At 40.0% G+C, this 23,045-nt stretch overlaps 7 non-coding genes across 7 annotated transcripts; all 7 read right to left on the bottom strand.

The window, feature by feature from the left end:
* Positions 1 to 4,100: 4,100 nt before the first annotated feature.
* Positions 4,101 to 4,172, bottom strand: trnag-ucc (transfer RNA glycine (anticodon UCC)). The gene has a single exon. It is a non-coding gene; the product is annotated as a tRNA-Gly (tRNA).
* A 2,021-nt stretch (positions 4,173 to 6,193) lies between these two features.
* Positions 6,194 to 6,265, bottom strand: trnag-ucc (transfer RNA glycine (anticodon UCC)). Its single transcript has one exon. It is a non-coding gene; the product is annotated as a tRNA-Gly (tRNA).
* A 2,023-nt stretch (positions 6,266 to 8,288) lies between these two features.
* Positions 8,289 to 8,360, bottom strand: trnae-uuc (transfer RNA glutamic acid (anticodon UUC)). Its single transcript has one exon. It is a non-coding gene; the product is annotated as a tRNA-Glu (tRNA).
* Positions 8,361 to 10,384: 2,024 nt separating this feature from the next.
* On the bottom strand, positions 10,385 to 10,456 carry trnag-ucc (transfer RNA glycine (anticodon UCC)). The gene has a single exon. It is a non-coding gene; the product is annotated as a tRNA-Gly (tRNA).
* Positions 10,457 to 14,573: 4,117 nt separating this feature from the next.
* On the bottom strand, positions 14,574 to 14,645 carry trnag-ucc (transfer RNA glycine (anticodon UCC)). Its single transcript has one exon. It is a non-coding gene; the product is annotated as a tRNA-Gly (tRNA).
* Positions 14,646 to 16,668: 2,023 nt separating this feature from the next.
* Positions 16,669 to 16,740, bottom strand: trnag-ucc (transfer RNA glycine (anticodon UCC)). The gene has a single exon. It is a non-coding gene; the product is annotated as a tRNA-Gly (tRNA).
* A 2,021-nt stretch (positions 16,741 to 18,761) lies between these two features.
* trnag-ucc (transfer RNA glycine (anticodon UCC)) lies at positions 18,762 to 18,833 on the bottom strand. Its single transcript has one exon. It is a non-coding gene; the product is annotated as a tRNA-Gly (tRNA).
* Positions 18,834 to 23,045: the final 4,212 nt, after the last annotated feature.

Genomic DNA, 23,045 nt, shown 5'->3' with positions numbered 1-23,045 from the left:
GGGAGGAAGGAGGGAGTCGGTGTGTTTGCTGGGACCTTGTAGAATTCATTTCAGTCAGCAAAGGTTTGTCTAACCGGAGTGAAACCCGCGGTCAATGTGAGTAATACCGAATGGTGATCTTCATCGTTTCATTCCAAACAAGAGAGACACGGAGCTGCCGCGATTATACTGGACACACAAACACAGTGACAATAGAGCCCGTCCCAGAGTTTCAGCTCCCGGTTGTTAAATGTCCTCATGTACACAGTCTTTACTGTGAATCTCTGGGGTTAGTTGACGATGTCTAGTCCTGTATCCCTTAAACACTCGGAGCCAGGAGATCCTCACATTCCATTTTGAAAGATTTATGGACAGGAATTTTTCCAAACTTTGGCTGAGTCGATCATAACCTGCTGTTCAATCATAGTATTATTCAAAGAATTAATGAGACATTCTGTTCACTACTTGGGTCTTGAACTCGGTTTGAGCAGATCAATAAGTGAAAGGTTCAGCATTTTTCCAGATATAACAGACAGAGCTGTATAGAGGGACTCAGGGTTAATCCTGCACACACAGGACAGTTTGAGTGACAGTCACACAGGGACGGGAACTCCTCTTGATTCCGTTGCCTACTCACCCAACAAGGACAGTTGGGGACTGACTGAACATCCAACTCACTATAATTCAGTACTGGAGAAAGACAGAGGCTTGTCCACTCCATCTGTCCTTACTGTATCTGGTACATTATGTGAGGGAAAGTGTTCCAGTACCTCTCACTCTCAGACAGCAACTGACATGCGTTCAGACAGACAGTGTTAGTCTTTCACTTACCATGAATAGGCGCCTCTCCAAGAACCTGTAAATCCAATATCCCGAAGCAGCTGTTCTACTCAGAACTTGGTCATGGTAGGAGAACCCCAGGAGGACAGTGGAAACACTTCAGAGATGTCCTCAAATCATCCCTCATTTGGGAAGACATTGTACTCTTCAGGGATATTTGTCAGGAACATGCAAAGGTGAACTCGACGCAGCGAAGACAGCACCCACACCTCCAATGCAGTCATTTACCTGACCCTTCCAGCAACACCAGTCCCTGATATGACAGAGTCTGCAGATCATGCATTGGACTTATCAGCCATTTCAGAACACATCAAACTGGAGTGGAAAAAAGTCATCCTTGATCGCGAGGGACTGTCTGAGATGGAAGATAATAAATAGGCCAATATAATGATCAGCAATAATAATGAACTGGAGAGGGAGGAGATCGAGTGCAGGGAGATAGAATAGGGAGGGGAAGTGGCCTGTGACGTTTATATAATGTAACACATTGACAGAGATCCTGTTCTATTTGGTACACGAATTATTCAAGATAGAAAAATGTAAACTGCTCTCTCGCTGACATATTGTACCAGAGACAACCTCTCCATTATTTCCAAACTCAAAACAGGGCCAGATTATCAACAAATACTGTATTTCTCACTGAACCACTTTTAACTGTTGGACTCTCTGCAGATTCGCAGGACAAGGCCATTCAGATATATTTTCAGTCACGAAGAGATTCATTCTGATGACATTAAGCAGAGACTATCAGATGTTTAACTTTCATCCCTCAAACACTCGGATTCACTTTTACACTTCGACGAGATCCGTTTGGACAGTTTAGGAGCCGCCCCCTCACCCCTTCCTCCGCTTTATTCCGACCATCTTCCAGTCTCAGTGTCACACACGTTACCATTAATTTGCTTTTGATCAATATAATTCAAAGGTTGTTTGCAGCGAAAATCATTGAAATAATGATGACAGTGATTTGTACAAAATATCCCATATCCATCCTATCACCATGATTACAAGCAGGCAGAACCAGGGGAAGGAAAAATCTGCTGACAGAGACTATTATTTTTGACATCAGTGCTGAGTTAATAAAGGACAACCAGTACGGATTTGCTGAGGGCAAATCATGTGCGACTAACATGATTGAATTCTTGTGGTTGAAGTTACTGAAGGTAGTACAGTAATTATTGGATATATGCTCTTCCAAAGGCATTCAATCAAGTAGTGAACAACAGACTTACATGGAGAATAGAAATGCATGTTAAAATTGACACTGGTATTCTGAGATGGTAGTTGGTTAAAGGAGAGGAGGCTACTCTGTGAACTTGTCTTAATTACACCTTCTCCTTTGTTATCTCTTGCCCCAACCCCGCTTCACTTGCTTATAAACTTTCACAATTCTAATATTTGCTCGTTCTGAAGTAGGGTCACAGACCTGAAACGTTAACTCTGCTTCTCTCTCCACAGATGCTGCCAGACCTGTTGAGTATTTCCAGTATTTCTTGTTTTTATTTCAGAATTCCAGCATCCGCAGTATTTTGCTTTTATTTTAGAGTTTATTAGTGAACTGATCCTTTTTGCTTACTGGGCAGAACTATGCAGTGGAGTGACGCAGAAAACTGTACGAAGAACAATGTTTTTAACGGGCCCACAATTTCGAAGTTTAAGGAGGACAAAATACACAGCAATGTATGCATATAGTAAAGAGCTGTAAGTTTCAGGTAGATTTACCTGAACAGAGGTGAGACAGCGAATACCCAACCCGTCTCACCTTTAGATTCCTGACCAAGATAGACCTACAAGGTACAAACTCAAGTTATGTGACCAAGTCAGAGAGTTTATTAGGCTTAACTAAGATGTACAAAGTAAATACTTAACAATGGTAATAGATATTCAGTAACACACAACACCCGTTCTTGTTTCTGTGCTTGCTGCCGCACGGACTTCTCTCCTTCTTCATCCCTTGCTGTGTTTTTTTGACTATATTCTATCTTCTCCTTTTAAGTATCAACGATCTTCTGTTGACCCCTCTCTAAGTGTGCTGACGATGTCCTGTAACACCCTTTCTTTTATCCTTCTTGTGGTGCAAGGATGTTACCATATTAGTTTTGAATTGTTCCAAGTGTCCTAATTGGTCCAGGTTGACATCACTGTTTGACACTAGTTAGTTAATGGTTGAATCTACACACAGTACAGATGTTTCCCGACTCTTTCTATTTTAGCAAGGATCTTAAAGGTTACATTCTTGCTGATCCCAGACATTTTTTTCTTTAATTCTGCCTTTATCTCATCTCTCTCCATGCAAGGAGTGCTGGTGACTCTCCCATTGTTCTCACAAAAAGGTTTAAACAAAGTATAGCCTTGAAAACACATTTCATAATAAAGCAAGCAACAGATCAAACAGACTTCAATATATTGATGTACAAAGCATATCATTAATCCTATTATTTTAGCTGTCCTTATTTGTCACAAACGTAAAATATGTCACGGTCCATCGCGCCCACTTTGTGGATTCTCCTCCAGCTACATGACTTGCCTTTTTTTTTCCTATGGCTACGTGCATCTTCCACAGTGACACATCTCTCAACATGACATTTTAACATAGTTCAGTGAAGATGACCGTCATGCTTCACAATCCAAAATTAACATTGCAGTTCTTGCATAAATGTAAGCCATGAAAATACTCTAAACGTTACACAGCGGTGAGCAGTGTTCAGGTGATACAGAAAATCTGGTGCGTTGAGCAGAGACAATCAGTTAATCTATCAAAGTCTCTTGATGTTATGCTCCTATCGAGACTACTTACAACACAACTATTCTTTTGTTATTGAAAAGCTTGGATAGATGGCTCTGGATTGTGTTATCTAAGTAGGTGGTTGTTTTCCTGACAGCAATGTGGATTGAGGGGAGATCTGATGCAGCTGTAGGTAAGTTAGACAAGGATAACCCGTTCCCATTAGTTGATGGTACAAGGACCAGGAGACACAGATTGATGGTTTTGGGAAAGAGATGCAGCGAAATGTGAGGAAGCACTTTTTGCTTTACCTGCTCCATTGCAACTGCAATGTCTGTCCACAAGTGTGGTGGAAGCAGAGACAATCAATGATTTCAATAGGAAATTGGAGAAACACTTGAAGGAAACAAACTTGCTCCAGGGTGACGCCAATCAAGCGGGAGAATGAATCTGATTGGATGATAAGAATATTTTATCAATTTCAATTCTGTCAAAGCTTTGACATTTTTTTCGTTTGTAAAATACTGCAACATAAAGTAAACCTGCAATTTAAGGTTGCGATGGCTGGGAATCGAACCCAGGTCAACTGCTTGGAAGGTAGCTATGCTCACCACTATACCACCATCGCTTACTGTACTGTGATGGTCCAGCGTTTTGATTAATAGAATGCTGTACAATGGTTTCAACTTGCACCTGAGCAACACGATTTTGTTGACAGAAACACAACACTGTGAATGCTGGAAATCTGAAATAAAATCAGAAAGTGCTGCAAATATTCTCATCAATGGTCACTCACCTGAAACATTAACTCTGCTTCTCTCTCCACAGATGCTGCCAGACCTGCTGAGTATTTCCAGCATTTCTTATTATTATTTCAGATTTCCAGCATCTGCAGTATTTTGCTTTTATTTTCGAGTTTAGTAGCGAACTGATCCTTTTTGCTTACTGGGCAGAACTATGCAGTGGACTAACGCAGAAAACTGTACGAAGAACAATGTTTTTAACGGGCCCACAATTTCGAAGTTTAAGGGGGACAAAATACACAGCAATGTATGCATATAGTAAAGAGCTGTAAGTTTCAGGTAGATGTTACCTGAACAGAGGTGAGACAGAGAATACCCAACCCGTCTCACCTTTAGATTCCTGACCAAGATAGACCTACAAGGTACAAACTCAAGTTATGTGACCAAGTCAGAGAGTTTATTAGGCTTAACTAAGATGTACAAAGTTAATACTTAACAATGGTAATAGATATTCAGTAACACACAACACCCGTTCTTGTTTCTGTGCTTGCTGCCGCACGGACTTCTCTCCTTCTTCATCCCTTGCTGTGTTTTTTGAATATATTCTAGCTTCTCCTTTTAAGTACCAACGATCTTCTGTTGACCCCTCTCTAAGTGTGCTGACGATGTCCTGCAACACCCTTTCTTTTATCCTTCTTGTGGTGCAAGGATGTTACCATATTAGTTTTGAATTGTTCCAAGTGTCCTAATTGGTCCAGGTTGACATCATTGTTTGACACTAGTTAGTTAATGGTTGAATCTACACACAGTACAGATGTTTCCCGATTCTTTCTATTTTAGCAAGGATCCTAAAGGTTACATTCATGCTGATCCCAGACATTTTTTTCTTTAATTCTTCCTTTATCTCATCTCTCTCCATGCAAGGAGTGCTGGTGAGACTCCCATCGTTCTCACAAAAATGTTTAAACAAAGTATAGCCTTGAAAACACATTTCATAATAAAGCAAGCAACAGATCAAACAGACTTCAATATATTGATGTACAAAGCATATCATTAATCAGATTATTTTAGCTGTCCTTATTTGTCACAAACGTAAAATATGTCACGGTCCATCGCGCCCACTTTGTGGATTCTCCTCCAGCTACATGACTTGCCTTTTTTTTTCCTATGGCTACGTGCATCTTCCACACTGACACATCTCTCAACATGACATTTTAACATAGTTCAGTGAAGATAACCGTCATGCTTCACAATCCATCATTAACATTGCAGTTCTTGCATAAATGTAAGCCATGAAAATACTCTAAACTTTACACAGCGGTGAGCAGTGTTCAGGTGATCCAGAAAATCTGGTGCGTTGGCAGAGACAATCAGTTAATCTATCAAAGTCTCTTGAAGTTATGCTCCTATCTATGCTACTTACAACACAACTATTCTTTTGTTATTGAACAGCTTGGATAGATGGCTCTGGATTGTGTTATCTCAGTAAGTGGTTGTTCTCCGACAGCAATGTGAATTGAGGGGAGATCTGATGCAGGTGTAGGTAAATTAGACAAGGATAACCCGTTCCCATTAGTTGATGGTACAAGGACTAGGAGACACGGATTGATGGTTTTGGGAAAGAGATGCAGGGAAATTTGAGGAAACACTTTTTGCTTTACCTGCTACATTGCAACTGCAATGTCTGTCCACAAGTGTGGTGGAAGCAGAGACAATCATTGACTTCAATAGGAAATTGGAGAAACACTTGAAGGAAACAAACTTGCTCCAGGGTGACGCCAATCAAGCAAGAGAATGAATCTGATTAGATGATAAGAATATTTTGTCAATTTCAATTCTGTCAAATCTTTGACATTTTTTTCGTTTGTAAAATACTGCAACCTAAAGTAAACCTGCAATTTAAGGTTGCGATGGTTGGGAATCGAACCCAGGTCAACTGCTTGGAAGGCAGCTATGCTCAACACTATACCACCATCGCTTACTGTACTGTGCTGGTCCAGCGTTTTGATTAATAGAATGCTGTACAATGGTTTCAACTTGCACCTGAGCAACACGATTATGTTAACAGTGACACAATACTGTGAATGCTGGAAATCTGAAATAAAATCAGAAAGTGCTGCAAATATTCTGATCAATGGTCACTCACCTGAAACGTTAACTCTGCTTCTCTCTCCACAGATGCTGCCAGACCTGCTGAGTATTTCCAGCATTTCTTATTATTATTTCAGATTTCCAGCATCTGCAGTATTTTGCTTTTATTTTAGAGTTTAGTAGCGAACTGATCCTTTTTGCTTACTGGGCAGAACTATGCAGTGGAGTGACGCAGAAAACTGTACGAAGAACAATGTTTTTAACGGGCCCACAATTTCGAAGTTTAAGGAGGACAAAATACACAGCAATGTATGCATATAGTAAAGAGCTGTAAGTTTCAGGTAGATGTTACCTGAACAGAGGTGAGACAGAGAATACCCAACCCGTCTCACCTTTAGATTCCTGACCAAGACAGACCGACAAGGTACAAACTCAAGTTATGTGACCATGTCAGAGAGTTTATTAGGCTTAACCAAGATGTACAAAGTTAATACTTAACAATGGTAATAGATATTCAGTAACACACAACACCCGTTCTTGTTTCTGTGCTTGCTGCCGCACGGACTTCTCTCCTTCTTCATCCCTTGCTGTGTTTTTTTGACTATATTCTAGCTTCTCCTTTTAAGTACCAACGATCTTCTGTTGACCCCTCTCTAAGTGTGCTGACGATGTCCTGTAACACCCTTTCTTTTATCCTTCTTGTGGTGCAAGGATGTTACCACATTAGTTTTGAATTGTTCCAAGTGTCCTAATTGGTCCAGGTTGACATCATTGTTTGACACTAGTTAGTTAATGGTTGAATCTACACACAGTACAGATGTTTCCCGATTCTTTCTATTTTAGCAAGGATCCTAAAGGTTACATTCTTGCTGATACCAAACATTTTTTTCTTTAATTCTGCCTTTATCTCATCTCTCTCCATGCAAGGAGTGCTGGTGACTCTCCCATTGTTCTCACAAAAAGGTTTAAACAAAGTATAGCCTTGAAAACACATTTCATAATAAAGCAAGCAACAGATCAAACAGACTTCAATATATTGATGTACAAAGCATATCATTAATCCTATTATTTTAGCTGTCCTTATTTGTCACAAACGTAAAATATGTCACGGTCCATCGCGCCCACTTTGTGGATTCTCCTCCAGCTACATGACTTGCCTTTTTTTTTCCTATGGCTACGTGCATCTTCCACACTGACACATCTCTCAACATGACATTTTAACATAGTTCAGAGAAGATGACCGTCATGCTTCACAATCCAACCTTAACATTGCAGTTCTTGCATAAATGTAAGCCATGAAAATACTCTAAACTTTATACAGCTGTGAGCAGTGTTCAGGTGATACAGAAAATCTGGTGCGTTGGGCAGAGACAATCAGTTAATCTATCAAAGTCTCTTGAAGTTATGCTCCTATCTATACTACTTACAACACAACTATTCTTATGCTATTGAAAAGCTTGGATAGATGGCTCTGGATTGTGTTATCTAAGTAGGTGGTTGTTCTCCTTCCAGCAATGTGGATTGAGGGGAGATCTGATGCAGGTGTAGGTAAGTTAGACAAGGATAACCCGTTCCCATTAGTTGATGGTACAAGGACCAGGAGACACAGATTGATGGTTTTGGGAAAGAGATGCAGCGATATGTGAGGAAGCACTTTTTGCTTTCCCTGCTCCATTGCAACTGCAATGTCTGTCCACAAGTGTGGTGGAAGCAGAGACAATCAATGATTTCAATAGGAAATTGGAGAAACACTTGAAGGAAACAAACTTGCTCCAGGGTGAAGCCAATCAAGCGGGAGAATGAATCTGATTGGCTGATAAGAATATTTTATCAATTTCAATTCTGTCAAAGCTTTGACATTTTTTTCGTTTGTAAAATACTGCAACATGAAGTAAACCTCAATTTAAGGTTGCGATGACCTGGAATCGAACCCAGGTCAACTGCTTGAAAGGCAGCTATGCTCACCACTATACCACCATCGCTTACTGTACTGTGCTCGTCCAGCGTTTAGATTAATAGAATGCTGTACAATGGTTTCAACTTGCACCTGAGCAACACGATGATGTGAACAGAAACACAATACTGTGAATGCTGGAAATCTGAAATAAAATCAGAAAGTGCTGCAAATATTCTGATCAATGGTCACTCACCTGAAACGTTAACTCTGCTTCTCTCTCCACAGATGCTGCCAGACCTGCTGAGTATTACCAGCATTTCTTATTATTATTTCAGATTTCCAGCATCTGCAGTATTTTGCTTTTATTTCAGAGTTTAGTAGCGAACTGATCCTTTTTGCTTACTGGGCAGAACTATGCAGTGGAGTGACGCAGAAAACTGTACGAAGAACAATGTTTTTAACGGGCCCACAATTTCGAAGTTTAAGGAGGACAAAATACACAGTAATGTATGCATATAGTAAAGAGCTGTAAGTTTCAGGTAGATGTTACCTGAACAGAGGTGAGACAGAGAATACCCAACCCGTCTCACCTTTAGATTCCTGACCAAGATAGACCGACAAGGTACAAACTCAAGTTATGTGACCATGTCAGAGAGTTTATTAGGCTTAACCAAGATGTACAAAGTTAATACTTAACAATGGTAATAGATATTCAGTAACACACAACACCCGTTCTTGTTTCTGTGCTTGCTGCCGCACGGACTTCTCTCCTTCTTCATCCCTTGCTGTGTTTTTTTGACTATATTCTAGCTTCTCCTTTTAAGTACCAACGATCTTCTGTTGACCCCTCTCTAAGTGTGCTGACGATGTCCTGTAACACCCTTTCTTTTATCCTTCTTGTGGTGCAAGGATGTTACCATATTAGTTTTGAATTGTTCCAAGTGTCCTAATTGGTCCAGGTTGACATCATTGTTTGACACTAGTTAGTTAATGGTTGAATCTACACACAGTACAGATGTTTCCCGATTCTTTCTATTTTAGCAAGGATCCTAAAGGTTACATTCTTGCTGATCCCAGACATTTTTTTCTTTAATTCTGCCTTTATCTCATCTCTCTCCATGCAAGGAGTGCTGGTGACTCTCCCATTGTTCTCACAAAAAGGTTTAAACAAAGTATAGCCTTGAAAACACATTTCATAATAAAGCAAGCAACAGATCAAACAGACTTCAATATATTGATGTACAAAGCATATCATTAATCCTATTATTTTAGCTGTCCTTATTTGTCACAAAAGTAAAATATGTCACGGTCCATCGCGCCCACTTTGTGGATTCTCCTCCAGCTACATGACTTGCCTTTTTTTTTCCTATGGCTACGTGCATCTTCCACACTGACACATCTCTCAACATGACATTTTAACATAGTTCAGAGAAGATGACCGTCATGCTTCACAATCCAACCTTAACATTGCAGTTCTTGCATAAATGTAATCCATGAAAATACTCTAAACTTTACACAGCGGTGAGCAGTGTTCAGGTGATACAGAAAATCTGGTGCGTTGAGCAGAGACAATTCGTTAATCTATCAAAGTCTCTTGATGTTATGCTCCTATCGAGACTACTTACAACACAACTATTCTTTTGTTATTGAAAAGCTTGGATAGATGGCTCTGGATTGTGTTATCTAAGTAGGTGGTTGTTTTCCTGACAGCAATGTGGATTGAGGGGAGATCTGATGCAGGTGTAGGTAAGTTAGACAAGGATAACCCGTTCCCATTAGTTGATGGTACAAGGACCAGGAGACACAGATTGATGGTTTTGGGAAAGAGATGCAGCGAAATGTGAGGAAGCACTTTTTGCTTTCCCTGCTACATTGCAACTGCAATGTCTGTCCACAAGTGTGGTGGAAGCAGAGACAATCAATGATTTCAATAGGAAATTGGAGAAACACTTGAAGGAAACAAACTTGCTCCAGGGTGAAGCCAATCAAGCGGGAGAATGAATCTGATTGGCTGATAAGAATATTTTATCAATTTCAATTCTGTCAAAGCTTTGACATTTTTTTCGTTTGTAAAATACTACAACATGAAGTAAATCTGCAATTTAAGGTTGCGATGACCTGGAATCGAACCCAGGTCAACTGCTTGGAAGGCAGCTATGCTCACCACTATACCACCATCGCTTACTGTACTGTGCTGGTCCAGCGTTTAGATTAATAGAATGCTGTACAATGGTTTCAACTTGCACCTGAGTACCACGATTATGTGAACAGAAACACAATACTGTGAATGCTGGAAATCTGAAATAAAATCAGAAAGTGCTGCAAATATTCTGATCAATGGTCACTCACCTGAAACGTTAACTCTGCTTCTCTCTCCACAGATGCTGCCAGACCTGCTGAGTATTACCAGCATTTCTTTTTATTATTTCAGATTTCCAGCATCTGCAGTATTTTGCTTTTATTTTAGAGTTTAGTAGCGAACTGATCCTTTTTGCTTACTGGGCAGAACTATGCAGTGGAGTGACGCAGAAAACTGTACGAAGAACAATGTTTTTAACGGGCCCACAATTTCGAAGTTTAAGGAGGACAAAATACACAGTAATGTATGCATATAGTAAAGAGCTGTAAGTTTCAGGTAGATGTTACCTGAACAGAGGTGAGACAGAGAATACCCAACCCGTCTCACCTTTAGATTCCTGACCAAGATAGACCGACAAGGTACAAACTCAAGTTATGTGACCATGTCAGAGAGTTTATTAGGCTTAACCAAGATGTACAAAGTTAATACTTAACAATGGTAATAGATATTCAGTAACACACAACACCCGTTCTTGTTTCTGTGCTTGCTGCCGCACGGACTTCTCTCCTTCTTCATCCCTTGCTGTGTTTTTTTGACTATATTCTAGCTTCTCCTTTTAAGTACCAACGATCTTCTGTTGACCCCTCTCTAAGTGTGCTGACGATGTCCTGTAACACCCTTTCTTTTATCCTTCTTGTGGTGCAAGGGTGTTACCATATTAGTTTTGAATTGTTCCAAGTGTCCTAATTGGTCCAGGTTGACATCATTGTTTGACACTAGTTAGTTAATGGTTGAATCTACACACAGTACAGATGTTTCCCGATTCTTTCTATTTTAGCAAGGATCCTAAAGGTTACATTCTTGCTGATACCAGACATTTTTTTCTTTAATTCTGCCTTTATCTCATCTCTCTCCATGCAAGGAGTGCTGGTGACTCTCCCATTGTTCTCACAAAAAGGTTTAAACAAAGTATAGCCTTGAAAACACATTTCATAATAAAGCAAGCAACAGATCAAACAGACTTCAATATATTGATGTACAAAGCATATCATTAATCCTATTATTTTAGCTGTCCTTATTTGTCACAAACGTAACATATGTCACGGTCCATCGCGCCCACTTTGTGGATTCCCCTCCAGCTACATGACTTGCCTTTTTTTTCCTATGGCTACGTGCATCTTCCACACTGACACATCTCTCAACATGACATTTTAACATAGTTCAGAGAAGATGACCGTCATGCTTCACAATCCAACCTTAACATTGCAGTTCTTGCATAAATGTAAGCCATGAAAATACTCTAAACTTTATGCAGCTGTGAGCAGTGTTCAGGTGATACAGAAAATCTGGTGCGTTGGGCAGAGACAATCAGTTAATCTATCAAAGTCTCTTGAAGTTATGCTCCTATCGAGACTACTTACAACACAACTATTCTTATGCTATTGAAAAGCTTGGATAGATGGCTCTGGATTGTGTTATCTAAGTAGGTGGTTGTTCTCCTTCCAGCAATGTGGATTGAGGGGAGATCTGATGCAGGTGTAGGTAAGTTAGACAAGGATAACCCGTTCCCATTAGTTGATGGTACAAGGACTAGGAGACACAGATTGATGGTTTTGGGAATGAGATGCCGGGAAATGTGAGGAAGCACCTTTTGCTTTACCTGCTCCATTGCAACTGCAATGTCTGTCCACAAGTGTGGTGGAAGCAGAGACAATCAATGGTTTCAATAGGAAATTGGAGAAACACTTGAAGGAAACAAACTTGCTCCAGGGTGACGCCAATCAAGCGGGAGAATGAATCTGATTGGATGATAAGAATATTTTATCAATTTCAATTCTGTCAAAGCTTTGACATTTTTTTCGTTTGTAAAATACTGCAACATAAAGTAAACCTGCAATTTGAGGTTGCGATGGCCAGGAATCGAACCCAGGTCAACTGCTTGAAAGGCAGCTATGCTCACCACTATAACACCATCGCTTACTATACTGTGCTGATCCAGCGTTTTGATTAATAGAATTCTGTACAATGGTTTCAACTTGCACCTGAGCAACACGATGATGTGAACAGAAACAAAATACTGTGAATGCTGGAAATCTGAATTAAAATCAGAAAGTGCTGCAAATATTCTGATCAATGGTCACTCACCTGAAACGTTAACTCTGCTTCTCTCTCCACAGATGCTGCCAGACCTGCTGAGTATTTCCAGCATTTCTTATTATTATTTCAGATTTCCAGCATCTGCAGTCTTTTGCTTTTATTTTACAGTTTAGTAGCGAACTGATCCTTTTTGCTTACTGGGCAGAACTATGCAGTGGAGTGACGCAGAAAACTGTACGAAGAACAATGTTTTTAACGGGCCCACAATTTCGAAGTTTAAGGAGGACAAAATACACAGCAATGTATGCATATACTAAAGAGCTGTAAGTTTCAGGTAGATGTTACCTGAACAGAGGTGAGACAGAGAATACCCAACCCGTCTCACCTTTAGATTCCTGACCAAGATAGACCGACAAGGTACAAACTCAAGTTATGTGACCATGTCAGAGAGTTTATTAGGCTTAACCAAGATGTACAAAGTTAATACTTAACAATGGTAATAGATATTCAGTAACACACAACACCCGTTCTTGTTTCTGTGCTTGCTGCCGCACGGACTTCTCTCCTTCTTCATCCCTTGCTGTGTTTTTTGACTATATTCTATCTTCTCCTTTTAAGTACCAACGATCTTCTGTTGACCCCTCTCTAAGTGTGCTGACGATGTCCTGTAACACCCTTTCTTTTATCCTTCTTGTGGTGCAAGGATGTTACCATATTAGTTTTGAATTGTTCCAAGTGTCCTAATTGGTCCAGGTTGACATCATTGTTTGACACTAGTTAGTTAATGGTTGAATCTACACACAGTACAGATGTTTCCCGATTCTTTCTATTTTAGCAAGGATCCTAAAGGTTACATTCTTGCTGATCCCAGACATTTTTTTCTTTAATTCTGCCTTTATCTCATCTCTCTCCATGCAAGGAGTGCTGGTGACTCTCCCAGTGTTCTCACAAAAAGGTTTAAACAAAGTATAGCCTTGAAAACACGTTTCATAATAAAGCAAGCAACGGATCAAACAGACTTCAATATGTTGATGTACAAAGCATATCATTAATCCTATTATTTTAGCTGTCCTTATTTGTCACAAACGTAAAATATGTCACGGTCCATCGTGCCCACTTTGTGGATTCTCCTCCAGCTACATGACTTGCCTTTTTTTTCCTATGGCTACGTGCATCTTCCACACTGACACATCTCTCAACATGACATTTTAACATAGTTCAGAGAAGATGACCGTCATGCTTCACAATCCAACCTTAACATTGCAGTTCTTGCATAAATGTAAGCCATGAAAATACTCTAAACTTTATACAGCTGTGAGCAGTGTTCAGGTGATACAGAAAATCTGGTGCGTTGGGCAGAGACAATCAGTTAATCTATCAAAGTCTCTTGAAGTTATGCTCCTATCTATACTACTTACAACACAACTATTCTTATGCTATTGAAAAGCTTGGATAGATGGCTCTGGATTGTGTTATCTAAGTAGGTGGTTGTTCTCCTTCCAGCAATGTGGATTGAGGGGAGATCTGATGCAGGTGTCGATAAGTTAGACAAGGATAACCCATTCCCATTAGTTGATGGTACAAGGACTAGGAGACACAGATTGATGGTTTTGGGAAAGAGATGCCGGGAAATGTGAGGAAGCACTTTTTGCTTTACCTGCGACATTGCAACTGCAATGTCTGTCCACAAGTGTGGTGGAAGCAGAGACAATCAATGATTTCAATAGGAAATTGGAGAAACACTTGAAGGAAACAAACTTGCTCCAGGGTGACGCCAATCAAGCGGGAGAATGAATCTGATTGGATGATAAGAATATTTTATCAATTTCAACTCTGTCAAAGCTTTGACATTTTTTTCGTTTGTAAAATACTGCAACATGAAACAAACCTGCAATTTAAGGTTGCGATGGCCGGAAATCGAACCCAGGTCAACTGCTTGGAAAGCAGCTATGCTCACCACTATACCACCATCGCTTACTGTACTGCGCTGGTCCAGCGTTTTGATTAATAGAATGCTGTACAATGGTTTCAACTTGCACCTGAGCAACACGATGATGTGAACAGAAACAAAATACTGTGAATGCTGGAAATCTGAATTAAAATCAGAAAGTGCTGCAAATATTCTGATCAATGGTCACTCACCTGAAACGTTAACTCTGCTTCTCTCTCCACAGATGCTGCCAGACCTGCTGAGTATTTCCAGCATTTCTTATTATTATTTCAGATTTCCAGCATCTGCAGTCTTTTGCTTTTATTTTAGAGTTTAGTAGCGAACTGATCCTTTTTGCTTACTGGGCAGAACTATGCAGTGGAGTGACGCAGAAAACTGTACGAAGAACAATGTTTTTAACGGGCCCACAATTTCGAAGTTTAAGGAGGACAAAATACACAGCAATGTATGCATATACTAAAGAGCTGTAAGTTTCAGGTAGATGTTACCTGAACAGAGGTGAGACAGAGAATACCCAACCCGTCTCACCTTTAGATTCCTGACCAAGATAGACCGACAAGGTACAAACTCAAGTTATGTGACCATGTCAGAGAGTTTATTAGGCTTAACCAAGATGTACAAAGTTAATACTTAACAATGGTAATAGATATTCAGTAACACACAACACCCGTTCTTGTTTCTGTGCTTGCTGCCGCACGGACTTCTCTCCTTCTTCATCCCTTGCTGTGTTTTTTTGACTATATTCTAGCTTCTCCTTTTAAGTACCAACGATCTTCTGTTGACCCCTCTCTAAGTGTGCTGACGATGTCCTGTAACACCCTTTCTTTTATCCTTCTTGTGGTGCAAGGATGTTACCATATTAGTTTTGAATTGTTCCAAGTGTCCTAATTGGTCCAGGTTGACATCATTGTTTGACACTAGTTAGTTAATGGTTGAATCTACACACAGTACAGATGTTTCCCGATTCTTTCTATTTTAGCAAGGATCCTGAAGTTTACATTCTTGCTGATCCCAGACATTTTTTTCTTTAATTCTGCCTTTATCTCATCTCTCTCCATGCAAGGAGTGCTGGTGACTCTCCCATTGTTCTCACAAAAAGGTTTAAACAAAGTATAGCCTTGAAAACACATTTCATAATAAAGCAAGCAACAGATCAAACAGACTTCAATATATTGATGTACAAAGCATATCATTAATCCTATTATTTTAGCTGTCCTTATTTGTCACAAACGTAAAATATGTCACGGTCCATCGCGCCCACTTTGTGGATTCTCCTCCAGCTACATGATTGCCTTTTTTTTTCCTATGGCTACGTGCATCTTCCACACTGACACATCTCTCAACATGACATTTTAACATAGTTCAGTGAAGATGACCGTCATGCTTCACAATCCAACATTAACATTTCAGTTCTTGCATAAATGTAAGCCATGAAAATACTCTAACCTTTATACAGCTGTGAGCAGTGTTCAGGTGATACAGAAAATCTGGTGCGTTGGGCAGAGACAATCAGTTAATCTATCAAAGTCTCTTGAAGTTATGCTCCTATCTATACTACTTACAACACAACTATTCTTATGCTATTGAAAAGCTTCGATAGATGGCTCTGGATTGTGTTATCTAAGTAGGTGGTTGTTCTCCTTCCAGCAATGTGGATTGAGGGGAGATCTGATGCAGGTGTAGGTAAGTTAGACAAGGATAACCCGTTCCCATTAGTTGATGGTACAAGGACTAGGAGACACAGATTGATGGTTTTGGGAAAGAGATGCCGGGAAATGTGAGGAAGCACTTTTTGCTTTACCTGCTACATTGCAACTGCAATGTCTGTCCACAAGTGTGGTGGAAGCAGAGACAATCAATGATTTCAATAGGAAATTGGAGAAACACTTGAAGGAAGCAAACTTGCTCCAGGGTGACGCCAATCAAGCGGCAGAATGAATCTGATTGGATGATAAGAATATTTTATCAATTTCAATTCTGTCAAAGCTTTGACATTTTTTTCGTTTGTAAAATACTGCAACATAAAGTAAACCTGCAATTTAAGGTTGCGATGGCCGGTAATTGAACCCAGATCAACTGCTTGGAAGGCAGCTATGCTCACCACTATACCACCATCGCTTACTGCACTGTGCTGGTCCAGCGTTTTGATTAATAGAATGCTGTACAATGGTTTCAACTTGCACCTGAGCAACACGATTATGTTAACAGAAACACAATACTGTGAATGCTGGAAATCTGAATTAAAATCAGAAAGTGCTGCAAATATTCTGATCAATGGTCACTCACCTGAAACGTTAACTCTGCTTCTCTCTCCACAGATGCTGCCAGACCTGCTGAGTATTACCAGCATTTCTTATTATTTCAGATTTCCAGCATCTGCAGTATTTTGCTTTTATTTTAGATTTTGGTAGCGAACTGATCCTTTTTGCTTACTGGGCAGAACTATGCAGTGGAGTGACACAGAAAACTGTACGAAGAACAATGTTTTTAACGGGCCCACAATTTCGAAGTTTAAGGAGGACAAAATACACAGCAATGTATGCATATAGTAAAGAGCTGTAAGTTTCAGGTAGATGTTACCTGAACAGAGGTGAGACAGAGAATACCCAACCCGTCTCACCTTTAGATTCCTGACCAAGATAGACCGACAAGGTACAAACTCAAGTTATGTGACCATGTCAGAGAGTTTATTAGGCTTAACCAAGATGTACAAAGTTAATACTTAACAATGGTAATAGATATTCAGTAACACACAACACCCGTTCTTGTTTCTGTGCTTGCTGCCGCACGGACTTCTCTCCTTCTTCATCCCTTGCTGTGTTTTTTTGACTATATTCTATCTTCTCCTTTTAAGTACCAACGATCTTCTGTTGACCCCTCTCTAAGTGTGCTGACGATGTCCTGTAACACCCTTTCTTTTATCCTTCTTGTGGTGCAAGGATGTTACCATATTAGTTTTGAATTGTTCCAAGTGTCCTAATTGGTCCAGGTTGACATCATTGTTTGACACTAGTTAGTTAATGGTTGAATCTACTCACAGTACAGATGTTTCCCGATTCTTTCTATTTTAGCAAGGATCCTAAAGGTTACATTCTTGCTGATCCCAGACATTTTTTTCTTTAATTCTGCCTTTATCTCATCTCTCTCCATGCAAGGAGTGCTGGTGACTCTCCCATTGTTCTCACAAAAAGGTTTAAACAAAGTATAGCCTTGAAAACACGTTTCATAATAAAGCAAGCAACAGATCAAACAGACTTCAATATATTGATGTACAAAGCATATCATTAATCCTATTATTTTAGCTGTCCTTATTTGTCACAAACGTAAGATATGTCACGGTCCATCGCGCCCACTTTGTGGATTCTCCTCCAGCTACAAGACTTGCCTTTTTTTTTCCTATGGCTACGTGCATCTTCCACACTGACACATCTCTCAACATGACATTTTAACATAGTTCAGAGAAGACGACCGTCATGCTTCACAATCCAACCTTAACATTGCAGTTCTTGCATAAATGTAAGCCATGAAAATACTCTAAACTTTATACAGCTGTGAGCAGTGTTCAGGTGATACAGAAAATCTGGTGCGTTGGGCAGAGACAATGAGTTAATCTATCAAAGTCTCTTGAAGTTATGCTCCTATCTATACTACTTGCAACACAACTATTCTTATGCTATTGAAAAGCTTGGATAGATGGTTCTGGATTGTGTTATCTAAGTAGGTGGTTGTTCTCCTTCCAGCAATGTGGATTGAGGGGAGATCTGATGCAGGTGTAGGTAAGTTAGACAAGGATAACCCGTTCCCATTAGTTGATGGTACAAGGACTAGGAGACACAGATTGATGGTTTTGGGAAAGAGATGCCGGGAAATGTGAGGAAGCACTTTTTGCTTTACCTGCTGCATTGCAACTGCAATGTCTGTCCACAAGTGTGGTGGAAGCAGAGACAATCAATGATTTCAATAGGAAATTGGAGAAACACTTGAAGGAAACAAACTTGCTCCAGGGTGACGCCAATCAAGCGGGAGAATGAATCTGATTGGATGATAAGAATATTTTATCAATTTCAATTCTGTCAAAGCTTTGACATTTTTTTCGTTTGTAAAATACTGCAACATAAAGGAAAGCTGCAACTTCAGGCTGCGATAGCCTGGAATCGAACCCAGGTCAACTGCTTGGAAGGCAGCTATGCTCACCACTATACCACCATCGCTTACTGTACTGTGCTGGTCCAGCGTTTTGATTAATAGAATGCTGTACAATGGTTTCAACTTGCACCTGAGCAACACGATTATGTTAACAGAAACACAATACTGTGAATGCTGAAATCTGAAATAATATCAGAAAGTGCTGCAAATATTCTGATCAATGGTCACTCACCTGAAACGTTAACTCTGCTTCTCTCTCCACAGATGCTGCCAGACCTGCTGAGTATTTCCAGCATTTCTTATTATTATTTCAGATTTCCAGCATCTGCAGTCTTTTGCTTTTATTTTAGAGTTTAGTAGCGAACTGATCCTTTTTGCTTACTGGGCAGAACTATGCAGTGGAGTGACGCAGAAAACTGTACGAAGAACAATGTTTTTAACGGGCCCACAATTTCGAAGTTTAAGGAGGACAAAATACACAGCAATGTATGCATATAGTAAAGAGCTGTAAGTTTCAGGTAGATGTTACCTGAACAGAGGTGAGACAGAGAATACCCAACCCGTCTCACCTTTAGATTCCTGACCAAGATAGACCGACAAGGTACAAACTCAAGTTATGTGACCATGTCAGAGAGTTTATTAGGCTTAACCAAGATGTACAAAGTTAATACTTAACAATGGTAATAGATATTCAGTAACACACAACACCCGTTCTTGTTTCTGTGCTTGCTGCCGCACGGACTTCTCTCCTTCTTCATCCCTTGCTGTGTTTTTTTGACTATATTCTATCTTCTCCTTTTAAGTACCAACGATCTTCTGTTGACCCCTCTCTAAGTGTGCTGACGATGTCCTGTAACACCCTTTCTTTTATCCTTCTTGTGGTGCAAGGATGTTACCATATTAGTTTTGAATTGTTCCAAGTGTCCGAATTGGTCCAGGTTGACATCATTGTTTGACACTAGTTAGTTAATGGTTGAATCTACACACAGTACAGATGTTTCCCGATTCTTTCTATTTTAGCAAGGATCCTAAAGGTTACATTCTTGCTGATCCCAGACATTTTTTTCTTTAATTCTGCCTTTATCTCATCTCTCTCCATGCAAGGAGTGCTGTTGACTCTCCCATTGTTCTCACAAAAAGTTTTAAACAAAGTATAGCCTTGAAAACACATTTCATAATAAAGCAAGCAACAGATCAAACAGACTTCAATATGTTGATGTACAAAGCATATCATTAATCCTATTATTTTAGCTGTCCTTATTTGTCACAAACGTAAAATATGTCACGGTCCATCGCGCCCACTTTGTGGATTCTCCTCCAGCTACAAGACTTGCCTTTTTTTTTCCTATGGCTACGTGCATCTTCCACACTGACACATCTCTCAACATGACATTTTAACATAGTTCAGAGAAGACGACCGTCATGCTTCACAATCCAACCTTAACATTGCAGTTCTTGCATAAATGTAAGCCATGAAAATACTCTAAACTTTATACAGCTGTGAGCAGTGTTCAGGTGATACAGAAAATCTGGTGCGTTGGGCAGAGACAATCAGTTAATCTATCAAAGTCTCTTGAAGTTATGCTCCTATCTATACTACTTACAACACAACTATTCTTATGCTATTGAAAAGCTTGGATAGATGGCTCTGGATTGTGTTATTTGAGTAGGTGGTTGTTCTCCTTCCAGCAATGTGGATTGAGGGGAGATCTGATGCAGGTGTAGGTAAGTTAGACAAGGATAACCCGTTCCCATTAGTTGATGGTACAAGGACTAGGAGACACAGATTGATGGTTTTGGGAAAGAGATGCCGGGAAATGTGAGGAAGCACTTTTTGCTTTACCTGCTGCATTGCAACTGCAATGTCTGTCCACAAGTGTGGTGGAAGCAGAGACAATCAATGATTTCAATAGGAAATTGGAGAAACACTTGAAGGAAACAAACTTGCTCCAGGGTGACGCCAATCAAGTGGGAGAATGAATCTGATTGGATGATAAGAATATTTTATCAATTTCAATTCTGTCAAAGCTTTGACATTTTTTTCGTTTGTAAAATACTGCAACTTAAAGGAAAGCTGCAACTTCAGGCTGCGATAGCCTGGAATGTAACCCAAGTCAACTGCTTGGAAGGCAGCTATGCTCACCACTATACCACCATCGCTTACTGTACTGTGCTGGTCCAGCGTTTTGATTAATAGAATGCTGTACAATGGTTTCAACTTGCACCTGAGCAACACGATTATGTTCACAGAAACACAATACTGTGAATGCTGGAAATCTGAAATAAAATCAGAAAGTGCTGCAAATATTCTGATCAATGGTCACTCACCTGAAACGTTAACTCTGCTTCTCTCTCCACAGATGCTGCCAGACCTGCTGAGTATTTCCAGCATTTCTTATTATTATTTCAGATTTCCAGCATCTGCAGTATTTTGCTTTTATTTTAGAGTTCAGTAGCGAACTGATCCTTTTTGCTTACTGGGCAGAACTATGCAGTGGAGTGACGCAGAAAACTGTACGAAGAACAATGTTTTTAACGGGCCCACAATTTCGAAGTTTAAGGAGGACAAAATACACAGCAATGTATGCATATAGTAAAGAGCTGTAAGTTTCAGGTAGATGTTACCTGAAAAGAGGTGAGACAGAGAATACCCAACCCGTCTCACCTTTAGATTCCTGACCAAGATAGACCGACAAGGTACAAACTCAAGTTATGTGACCATGTCAGAGAGTTTATTAGGCTTAACCAAGATGTACAAAGTTAATACTTAACAATGGTAATAGATATTCAGTAACACACAACACCCGTTCTTGTTTCTGTGCTTGCTGCCGCACGGACTTCTCTCCTTCTTCATCCCTTGCTGTGTTTTTTGACTATATTCTATCTTCTCCTTTTAAGTACCAACGATCTTCTGTTGACCCCTCTCTAAGTGTGCTGACGATGTCCTGTAACACCCTTTCTTTTATCCTTCTTGTGGTGCAAGGATGTTACCATATTAGTTTTGAATTGTTCCAAGTGTCCTAATTGGTCCAGGTTGACATCATTGTTTGACACTAGTTAGTTAATGGTTGAATCTACACACAGTACAGATGTTTCCCGATTCTTTCTATTTTAGCAAGGATCCTAAAGGTTACATTCTTGCTGATCCCAGACATTTTTTTCTTTAATTCTGCCTTTATCTCATCTCTCTCCATGCAAGGAGTGCTGGTGACTCTCCCATTGTTCTCACAAAAAGGTTTAAACAAAGTATAGCCTTGAAAACACGTTTCATAATAAAGCAAGCAACGGATCAAACAGACTTCAATATGTTGATGTACAAAGCATATCATTAATCCTATTATTTTAGCTGTCCTTATTTGTCACAAACGTAAAATATGTCACGGTCCATCGCGCCCACTTTGTGGATTCTCCTCCAGCTACAAGACTTGCCTTTTTTTTTCCTATGGCTACGTGCATCTTCCACACTGACACATCTCTCAACATGACATTTTAACATAGTTCAGAGAAGACGACCGTCATGCTTCACAATCCAACCTTAACATTGCAGTTCTTGCATAAATGTAAGCCATGAAAATACTCTAAACTTTATACAGCTGTGAGCAGTGTTCAGGTGATACAGAAAATCTGGTGCGTTGGGCAGAGACAATCAGTTAATCTATCAAAGTCTCTTGAAGTTATGCTCCTATCTATACTACTTACAACACAACTATTCTTATGCTATTGAAAAGCTTGGATAGATGGCTCTGGATTGTGTTATTTGAGTAGGTGGTTGTTCTCCTTCCAGCAATGTGGATTGAGGGGAGATCTGATGCAGGTGTAGGTAAGTTAGACAAGGATAACCCGTTCCCATTAGTTGATGGTACAAGGACTAGGAGACACAGATTGATGGTTTTGGGAAAGAGATGCCGGGAAATGTGAGGAAGCACTTTTTGCTTTACCTGCTGCATTGCAACTGCAATGTCTGTCCACAAGTGTGGTGGAAGCAGAGACAATCAATGATTTCAATAGGAAATTGGAGAAACACTTGAAGGAAACAAACTTGCTCCAGGGTGACGCCAATCAAGTGGGAGAATGAATCTGATTGGATGATAAGAATATTTTATCAATTTCAATTCTGTCAAAGCTTTGACATTTTTTTCGTTTGTAAAATACTGCAACTTAAAGGAAAGCTGCAACTTCAGGCTGCGATAGCCTGGAATGTAACCCAAGTCAACTGCTTGGAAGGCAGCTATGCTCACCACTATACCACCATCGCTTACTGTACTGTGCTGGTCCAG

Source organism: Heterodontus francisci, chromosome 45 (assembly GCF_036365525.1).
Source record: "Heterodontus francisci isolate sHetFra1 chromosome 45, sHetFra1.hap1, whole genome shotgun sequence".
Taxonomy (NCBI): domain Eukaryota; kingdom Metazoa; phylum Chordata; class Chondrichthyes; order Heterodontiformes; family Heterodontidae; genus Heterodontus; species Heterodontus francisci.
Note: the sequence above shows the minus strand (reverse complement) of the source record. Positions and strands in the feature narration are given on the sequence as shown.